A 10,870-nucleotide genomic window follows, 5' to 3' on the forward strand; every position below is an offset into this window, starting at 1 on the left:
TATAATACAATTTTTTCTACAATTTATAAAACTCTGGTCAGAGTGCCTGTCAGAAAAAAGAAGTTCTTTTTAGCCTCTAAGTCCCACTCTAAACACAGGTAATGGCAGTGCTTAGTTACTGGATAATTTAATTACTGGAATAATTTTAAGTTCTGGAGCACTAAAGGTTAACAGTAGCAACACAAACCCAAATTTAGCTCAACATCTGACTAGACCAGCTCAACCCCATACACAGTAACAGCCTGATAGAAAAAGAGGCATATCCATTTCTGAGCATAAATGTTATTTACCTCAGTCTCTGTACCTCATACATGATGTGCAGCAATGAATCAAAATGATGAGACACATTAAAAACAAAAAGAAACAAACAAAACAAAAACAAAAACAAAATGCCACTGTCAAGAGATAAAGCAATCAACATAACCAGACTCAGATGACTCAGATGTCAGAACTATTAGGCAGGAACTTCAAAATAACTACCACTAATATGTTAAACAATATAGTAGAAAAGGTAGATAACATGCATGAATATAAGGGAAATTTCAGCACAGAGATGTAATATAAAATAAGAATCAAAGGGAAATGCTAGGATTCAGCAGTTGAAGGTGTACTGAATTAGGTAATTGCTGAGCTGCTTTAACCCTGGCATTCTATGATTCTAAGACCACCACTCCTAGAAGGTAAGAGATGAAAAATCAAAACAAGGAAAAGGATGGTTTATGTGGAGAAAAGATGGGGCAGCTGATAGTCTCCCACTGGGATTGTTCCTTCACATCTGCAATTTAAAACATAAAAAGGAATGAGAAATTACTGCACACACCTCTGGTTAGGAAGCAAATTCTATTAACATAAAAAAATGCCTAGTGGGATGCTGATATGAGCCACTAGGCTCTCTTCTTTAACAAAGGCAATTCATTAGGCTGCATCTAAGAGCACCATGAGTCTGTACTGGCTCTATTTAGATGAAGGCTTGGAACATCCAGGGGGTTCCTCTAGGGGTCTATACTCCAAAGAGAGAAAACCCCAATTCAAAGACCAAAGTTGGGACACAGTACAAAATCAGGGTCTTAGAGCAGGAAATGCTCATTTGTGGCATGGTGGCTGCAAGAACAAAGAGATGAGCTAAGCCAAAAATCAAACATGGTCATCAAAAGCCAATTATTAAATACAATCAAGAAGAATGAAAATTCTGTAAAAGATCAGACAGGGAAACTGAAGTTGGGTATAGTCAAATTTTGGGAAAAAGTAGGGGATTTAGTAGTTTTGAGTATAAACAGTGAGAGGAGTAAATTGACCCTACTTGTAAACACTTTTTCAGTTTTTCATGGAGCCCAATCCTTGAAGCTAAGGCTGACCACAGAGACTCTAGAATCTAGATTCAAGAAGAAAGAATTTTTCGGAGAAGACACAATAATGAATATTACCTACACATGCCAACAAAGGAGCTATAATAATTCTCATCCTGTTGCTAACAATTTACAATGTTTAAAAACAACTAAAGGACATGTCTAGAAAGTAAATGCATAGAAAATTCCTCATTGGCTCTCAACTAGAGGTGAAATTACCCCACTGGGGGGCTTTTGGATATGTAGGAAGGGGGCTTTGTCATTAAAAACAAGGAAAAATGTACTATTAGCATGCAGAGGGTGAGTGCCAAGGGCTCTAAATGCCCTCCAGCAGGTGGTGTAGGTGAGGAAAAATCATTTTCCTTCTACCCTCTTAGGTTCAAGGGGGAGGCCCACAAATCCAACTGAAAAAAGGCAGGTTAACAAGAAAAAAAAGTTTTAAGTATGTACATACTGTTTAAAAAAAGGAGAGAGAGAGAGAGAGAGAGAGAGACAACAGATCCAAAATGAAGTCACTTGTGCTAAGCCCATGTCAACAAACTAAGATTTAATACCTAAACTAATTGCAATTTCAGCCCCTCCCAGGAATGTAATCTTAACCAGTCATTCTGGAATTACTTGGACAGCACTATGAGGTAATCCCCTAAAGAAAGGTGACCTTGCCTGGAGCAATCAGCACTTTGCTAGAATAACCTCCTTGTCCTGCCTCCTTCTGCCCATAAGTCTTCCATTTTGTTCAACTCTTTAAAGCCTTGTTTGCCAGATGTTTGCTAGATGTGATGCTGCCTGACTCATGAATTGTTGAATAAAACCAGTAAGATCTTTAAAATTTCTCAGCTGAATTTCATTTTTTCACAGTACACACAGGAGTCCACAAAGGAAGATGTGGCTCAAGGAGCCTTTTTACCATCTTAGGCTAAGTAAAGGAAAAGGGTTGGGACTTCTGGGAGGGGGAGGCAAGTTATGGGAAGCTGAAGGGAGGAAATGTGTGGTAAATAAGGACTGTCTTGCCAGGCTGGTGAGAGGCTCCCAGGTGATAAGAGTTGCCTCCAAGAAGTTCCTAATATGGAGATATTTTTACAAATGGAAATTTCCTATATGAATGTAAATTTCCTTTTTAAAAGGGGGAAATTTATACTCTACTTTTAGGCAGTTATGGGGAGGTAAACAGCTTTTCCTGAACCTTGATTCTCAGTGGCCCTTTGCTCAAAATGATCTCTGTGTCTAAAAGGCACAATTTGGGGTAGCATATTCTGGTACCCTTCAGTGGACCATGAAAGGAAAAGTAGTCCATCCCAAAATGCCAATATCATCTCTATGAATTAATCAATCAGACTGATTTGGGATCCAAGGTATAATAAAGAGAGGAAGAGCAAACGAGACTATTATCTGCCTTGGTGGCTTATGAACAAATTAGGAAATGAAAATATTATGTTGAGAAGTGGCTAAACATTAAAACTAATACGAATTATTACTTAACTTCTCTGTGCCTGTTCCCTTATCTATGAAATGGGAATAATACTAACTACCTCATAGAGCTGTTAAGATTTAATTGAGTTAGGGACGCCTGGGTGGCTCAGTCGGTTAAGTGGCTGCCTTCGGCCCAGGTCATGATCCCAGGGTCCTGCGATCAAGTCCCACATCGGGGTCCTTGCTCAGCAGGGAACCTGCTTCTCCCTCTCTCCCTCTGCTTGTGCTCTCTCTGTCAAATAAATAAAATCTTTAAAAAAAAGATTTAATTGAGTTAATATATGTAAAGCATTTTGAAAAGTACTTGGCACACAACAATCCCTAAGCAATATGTTTTTATTATATTATTTCTAAGAAGAAAACTAAACCATGAATATTTCCATTAAAAAAAACATTTGTTTGAATAGCCTTGACTCCATAATGAAAGGTTTTCCCCATCACCATAGATGCTCCTCTCTAGCTCCCTAAACCTACCCATCTAAGGTAATGTACACTGAAAGTTCTTCCCACCAAAACCCAGTGCTTCTCCAAGCAAAGACTGCATAGCCTAAGGGGATTCAGAAAGAACAAGCTGTCTCTGCCAAAACCTATTCCCAGAAATCATCAGAAAGGCTCTGGCCCCAGCTATACTCCAACGTCACAAGTAACAAGTAATTAGCAGCAGCTCTTCCCCGCCTGCTAATTATAAGTCCCATTCCTCATTCTGGGCTGCTCAAAGAGACTTGTGAGTTGACTCTGATGGCACAACGTATAGTCCTCAATCTTGTCACAGGTTCTTTATTGGGTTGGTAGGGGGCACTCCCAGGAAAGTTTTAAAGAGGGCTCAGCCCCACCTACCAGCACCACAATGGCCTGGGTATTTCCATGCTCTGTTCTGATCCTTTAACATTTCCTGGGACACTGCCTACTTCACTGGCATGCTATAGTGCCCACTGCCCTTTCTCAAGGAGATGCAGTCATTTGCATCTTACATGACTCTTCAGCTTCATTTTACCACAAATGAAGAGATTTGGAAGAGTGAAAATCTAGAGACAGTTTGGGAAGTCAAATAATTTATATGCAGATTGTCTTTTTTTTTAAGATCTTATTTTTTTATTTGACAAAGAGAAAGAGTGCGCAAGCAGGGGGAGCAGCAGAGGGAGAGGGAGAAGCAGGCTCTCCACTGAGCAGGGAGCCCGATGTGGGGCTCAATCCCAGGACTCTAGGATCATGACCTGAGCCGAAGGCAGATACCCAACCTACTGAGTCACCCAGGTGCCCCTATGCTGATTATGTCTTGATTCATGGACCTATTTAGGCAAAAGTATTACGTATAAAGATAAGCCTACTTTATAATCCCAGGAGCCTAACTGCAAGCCAAAATAGCAGTTCTAACAATCAGTTTAAAGGGAACTGAATCTAAGGTGGAGAATATTTTCTGAACCCTGCTATAAATTCTACTTCAATCTAAGAAAAAAAAATTTCCTGTCTATAGAAAAAAATATTTTCTGAAATGAAGCTAAAGGAGCTTCTGGACTGGCAAACACATCAAGATGCTGTTATGTCCTACGCATCTTTTCCATTTGGCTGTTCCTGAGTCATATCCTTTATAATAAGCCAGGAATTATTAAGTAAAAGCACTTTCCTGAGTTCTGTGAGTTATTCCAGTGAATTATTGAACCTGAGGGACAGCTCATGGGAACCCCTGAATCTGTAGTTGGCCAGGCAGAAGTGTGGGTAGCCTGGGCACCCTATTTTCAGCTTTCATCTGAAATAGGAGCAGTCTCATGGGACTGAGCCCTTAATTTGGGTCTGCATTTACTCCGAGTAGTTAGTGTCAGAAATGAATTAAATTGTTAGATACCCAGCTGGTATCAGAGAATTGGAAAATTGGTTGGTGTTTCATAAAAACCACAGCATGTATGTATCATGGGGTATGGTGACAAGATACAATAAACAAGGAGATGGACAGACAGATGAGAGAGATAGGACTCAATTTGATAATGGTAAGTGCTCTGAAGAAAAGAATAGAGTGGTGTAGGGGAGGAAAATAATTTTCCCTCTACCCTTCTCAATTCTTATTTGACAGCCTTATAATAAAAAAACACTGACAAAAGAAAAACAAAATATACATGAGAGATACCCAGGGAAAATGAGTAACTCCCTGAGGTGGCTTAGAATTCAGACTTAAATACCATCTTCATTGGGAAAGGGGAGGGGGATGTAAGCCTTTTAGAGGACAGGAAACAATTTTTAGGAAAGATGAATGGGCCCTTAGAATAGACGGGAGGTATGATAGTTTCTGACAAAGTTTGTCTGGGTTTGGTGTCAACTTCTAATCTCCTCTCCTGTGATAAGTCAACCTTCCCTTGTTGATGAAACTCCTTGAGAGGGAACAACTGAGTTCCTTTGGAGGATCTGTCTTTTGGCAGGTAAGGGTAGTCCAGAGAAAGCCTGTGCCTGCGTTGGCTGTTTTTCAAGAGCCTATAGCTCAACATAATCAATATACCAAAGTGGCACGTTTCAAGGTAGCATGTTCTGTTGTATTCAGTGGTATGAGGAATAACAGATGGTGGCCACATTTGATAGAGTAGTTGTGGGCAGTCACTCAGAAGGGAAACACTGCTAGATGCACTACACACTAAGCAATATTTTCTTCATTTTATAAAAAGAGATACCATGGCAGAGTGAGATTAAATCATTTACCATGGCCACCCTGCTAAAAAATGGCACAGCTAAAATTCTTACCTCATTCTGTCTCCTCACCCCAACATTCAATCTGGTTCTTGCTGCCCAGTATTCCAGAGGGACAGAAATGGTCTATATCTGTGCTGCCCGATAGTCCACATGTGACATCTGAGCACTTGAAATGTGGCTAGGGTAAGGAACTAAATTTTTTATCCCATTTAATTTTAATAATTTAAATGGAAACAGCCACATGTACCCAAGGATTTCTATCTTGGACAGTGAAGTTCTAGGATTTCTCCATTGTGTGATGGCTTGCATCACTTAGCTCTATTTTGCTGATATTCCAGCACTTTTTGACTCTACCTTCCTTCTGCGAAAGATGTTGTCAGCTGGTAGCAAACACACCTGCTAAAGATTAGCTACGTTAAACTCCCCACAGGCCTGTGTCATTCTAATTAGTCACTGTGTCTCAAAAAACAGGATATTAATTCTCTGTCTTCATTTTATATTTTATATACATGTTTTTCAATGTTGAAAAAAAATTAATATTTCAGGCACACCCAAATGCTAGAAGCCTATTAAACCAAAGGTGCAAGGGAGAAAAGCAAATTGAGACCACATGGCATTTTCATAGAATAAATCTTAGAGAAAAGAAAGGCAGTGTGAAGGAAAAGCCTCTCCCTAATCAAATGGTGTCCATTGTAGCAACTCAGGTTGTCAAGTAAACCTCACAGACAGTAACCACGGATAGAGTGATTTACTCTTTCAGCACCAAAACCTGAAGCAAAAAGACCAGCACTGCAATTAAAAAAAAAAAAAAAATCATAGTCTAAAACTAAGCTCTGGAACCTTCACCATTCTTACTGCCTGACATGAGTCAAGCTATGGGGACACCGACCACAGAGATAGCTCAGGAAATGTTAAAAATACATGCTGTGGGGCCACACAGACCTGAGTTTCAGATCCAGCACACTGCACTTCCCTGCTCCCCATCTTCTTTTTAAATTGTATACTTCTGGGAGATTGCGAGATTTTACCATTTTAGCACTAATCCTTCAATGTCAGTTTACGAATCACTTACCCTAGGTGATTCCAAAAAAGCAAAGGCAGGTCCTTACCCTTGAAAAGCTTTCAATCTGGTTGATGATATGTGTTCAACACACAGCAAACAAGCTGAGATTAGATGCTTATAGACAGCATGGATTTGCCAGTAAGAACAGGCATTTAAAGACAGGATCAGTAAAAGGGATAGTTTAAGACAATAAACATCTTGTAAATAATTTTGTTTCTCTTTTTTACCTTAGCTGCAGAAAGCTCAGAACCAGATCTCAAGCTCAATTATTTCGATTATAATATCCCATGAAGTATACGTGTTTGTGGTATTGCCATGCCCTTGGCACTGAGGATGGAGGGGTGGTTAATTTTCTTTTTATTTAACTTAATTTTATTTTATTATGTTATGTTAGTCACCATACAGTACATCATTAGTTTTTGATGTAGTGTTCCATGATTCATTATTTTCAAGGGGTGGTTAATTTTCAATTTCTATTTTATATTTTTGCTATTATTTGTTCTCCAAGTGAGTGACACTGTAACAAAGTTATCTGAGATAAAATAATAATATAGACTGAAACTGTCAGGTATTACCCATCTTTCAATTTGTATATTTAAAAAGTATACTAATGAAATTTTTGAAGCACAAACACTCCAAAATTTGACAATTAGGTAAAAACACAGAATAGGAATTAAGTAAATGAAGCAATGGCAACAGAGATTTCCAAGTGCTTGAGATTAGCTGAATACTATAATTGACCATAATATTTTCTCTAAATTTGACAGCTCATATTTGAAAAAAGGGGAAAAAGAAGAGGAAATGCATTATTCTTCTTTGTTGGACAAAGACCATATATGCCAATATGCCCAACCCATACCAATCAATCTCAATGAGAAACCTTTGCATGCACGCACATTGAGTGCCCGAGACAGGCTAAAGAAGAAAAACACAACTCAGTACACCAGGAATTGACAATGAAGCAGAAAACTGGGCTAGGTACATAAGCAATGATATAGTTTTCGGTGCAGGAGGTACTAGGTGAGAGGCAACACACAATTACTGAGAAACTTCCATGACCCCAGCATCCTACTTTACCTGTTTAGTGTAATGTAACCCTAGCAACCAAATGAGGGGATTATTTCTCTTCTCCATTTTATAGGTGGCTATGGAAGTTTACACCCAAGGAACTGCCATGTGACTGGGGTCCAAGGGGATAAGTGGAAGTTCTCAGGTTGGGATATGAGAAAGATATTCCTGAGAGGAAAATAGCCTGTGCAATGACTCAGACTCAGAAGTTCATAAACCACAGCATTTGCAGAAAGGATGTGGTACCCTGCAACTTAAAAGTAGAGAGTAATGAAGGAAAGTGGTAGAAAAGGAGATTAAAGACAAAGAACATCATGATGTGTTCTATTTCCTTATGCATGTATTGACCTCTTGGTTCAGCGATGACATAATAGTTATTGCACACATTAAAAATCAACACTCTTGGGGTGCCTCGGTGGCACAGTCAGTTAAGCATCCAACTCTTGGTTTTGGCTCAGGTTGTGATCTCAGGGTCATGAGATCAAGCCAGAGTCAGGCTCCTTGCTCAGTGCAGGGTCTACTTAAGACATTCTCTCCCTCTCCCTCTGCCCCTCCCCCTGCTCACACACACTCACTCTCCTCTCTAAAATAAATAAATAAATCTTTTTAAAAAATCAATATTTGAAATCCAGAAGCCATAGGAAAAAACTAAAATGTACTTATAATTCATTGTACCAAAGTATTTTCCATATATGCATATACATAAGAGATTAATATCCATAAAAAGTGTTTCTCAAGCATATTTATAGACAAACTATAATAAAGAGGCAAGTCACAGATGATGTACCAACTGCCAGGTAATATATTAAAAGATGATCAGCCTTATTGGTAATCATACAAATTTAAATTAAAACAACTAGAAGTTATTTTTACCTAATAGATAAACCAAAAAATAAAAGATTGTTAATATATTGTAGGGAAGGTGAAAATTTACCTCCACCCATCTTAAGTTTTCAAGCTGGGGCTCTTTAACAAAAAGACAACTTAATAAGAGAAAAACAGTTTATAAATGCATGCAGTGCACATCTCATGGGAGAAACTTAGAAGAACTCAAAGGGGCAGCCCAGGATTCGAGCTTCTGTAGCATCTTCAACTGAAGACAATAATATAGAGAGAAATGGCAAGCCCAAGTTTCAGGCTGCTGCAGGTGGAGAACTGTGAGAAGGTAAATATGTGGAGGAAACTAACAGAGTAAGGTTTGTTTGCAGATTCCTCCAGTGCCATCTTTGGACTGGTAGAACTCTGTCTTCTGTAAAAGGAGAGTTTATATCCTGCCTCTAGACAGACAAAGGGGAGCTCTGCTCTTTCTTTCTTTTTTTTTTTTTTTTAATGCGTCACACATTTGCATGTCATCCTTGCGCCAGGGCCATGCTGATCTTCTCTGTATTGTTCCAATTTTAGTTTATGTGCTGCCAAAGCAAGCACTGCTCCTTCTTAATTGCCCTCAGCTCAAACTAATTTTTATGTCAAAGAAGCATATTTTGGAGTGACATATTCTGGTTTTCTTCAATATTATTTCACTAATATTGTGATGAAATGGTCACTTTCTTTCATTTCGGGTGAAAATATAAACTAGTTCAATATTCTGGAAGAGGGCTGGATGTTATTCATCAGAATTTACAAGGTGCATCCTGTTAGTTGAGTAACTCCAGAGAATCTGTAAAATCTATGCCACCGAAAGACTTGCACTTGGGCACATAAATGAATCCACAAGGATGTCCACTGCAGCACTGTTTACAATAGCACCAAGACGAATACAATGGAAATGCATATAAGTCATTTTACCATCATGTTACAGCTACACTATGGAACACAATGCAGCCCTGAAAAGACAGTGGATTTTAAAATGAGCATTTATTCATATGTAGATTCAATGTAGATTTTTTTTAAAGATTTTATTAACTTATTTATTTGACAGAGAGAGAGAGACAGCAGGAGAGGGAACACAAGCAAGGGGGAGTGGGAGAGGGAAAAGCAGGCTTCCCGCGGAGCAGGACCCGGGGATCATGACCTGAGCCGAAGGCAGACAGGTAACGACTGAGCCACCCAGGTGCCCCCCCAATGTACATTTATATGTATTTCCCCAATTAGTGCTAAATGAAAAAAACTAATGAATAGTATTTAGAGTATGATCCCATTCATGGTTTTTGAAAAACTAAATATGTATATATGAACACATATTTAGGCATAGAAATTCATGAAAAGAAGTATGGAAGGATGGGGAATGAAAGGTAGAGTCACTGTCTCTGTGGACAAAATTAAAGTAGGGGAGCAAATGGAGGGTGGGGCAGAAAGAGGGGCAAGGAGGAGAGTAGAAAGCTTTATTTTTACTCTTTACGCTTTTACAGTATTTTAATTTTCCTATAATGAAAATGCATCCATGGATCTTGTATTATATTTATTTTTCAAAATAAAAATAAATTAAAACTAGTTATATCACAGCATGAACATGTCATCAGCGTGGTCATTCTTGCTTACCAAGGCGGCTACATTGCCCAGACTGGCCAGACCTCATTCTGATTTACCATCTCAGAGAAGCTCATCTAAGCCCTTCCAAATCCCTTAAAAATCATTGATTCTCAGAACTGTAAAGTATTTTAAAAGTCATCTACTCAATCTCTTACACAAGTGCTTGAGACACCTCTTAAACATTTCTGCAGATTGATCTTCCAGCTTTTGCCAGATTCCTCTTCCAGAGCCAACAGCCACTGCTTCCCATGGCCTCCTATTCTATCTTCCAGCATCTCTACCAGAAGGACCTCCCTTGTACTAATCCAAAATAAGTCTCCAACCTTAATCCTATGTACTCCTATGAACACAGCTTACAGGTCTCTCTTCACCCAGGAGGAGAAAGGAGGTCACCACTATCCTCCCCAGGTGAATTAGAAGAGCTTTCTCTCTTCTTAATGTTCATCATACCACTAACCATGCTGTATTATAATTGTCTATATACAACCAGACTGAAAGACCTGCACATGGAGCACCATATCCCTAGTACGTAGATCAGGGTCAGGCTCATGGGAGGTTTTCAGGACAGTTGACAGATACAAGGATGGATGGATGAATGGATGGATGGGTGGACTTTTTAAGTTATTGTTTATTGAGCACTAACTTTATGCTTGGAACTCACTCCATCTGCTAAACAAACTATGAAGTAGGTATCACTATAATTATCACCATTTTACCACTCAGAAAATAGGCTCAAAGAGCTTTGCTCATTCTAAATAAGGCCCCATATTTAGCAAAG

General features: G+C 39.0%; 1 non-coding gene across 1 annotated transcript; it reads right to left on the reverse strand.

Annotated features, from left to right (window-relative positions):
* Positions 1-8,941: 8,941 nt before the first annotated feature.
* Positions 8,942-9,048, reverse strand: LOC113917251. The gene has a single exon (XR_003518179.2). It is a non-coding gene; the product is annotated as a U6 spliceosomal RNA (small nuclear RNA).
* Between the last annotated feature and the right edge of the window lie 1,822 nt (positions 9,049-10,870).

Source organism: Zalophus californianus, chromosome 4 (genome assembly GCF_009762305.2).
Source record: "Zalophus californianus isolate mZalCal1 chromosome 4, mZalCal1.pri.v2, whole genome shotgun sequence".
In the NCBI taxonomy this organism is placed as follows: Eukaryota; Metazoa; Chordata; class Mammalia; order Carnivora; family Otariidae; genus Zalophus; species Zalophus californianus.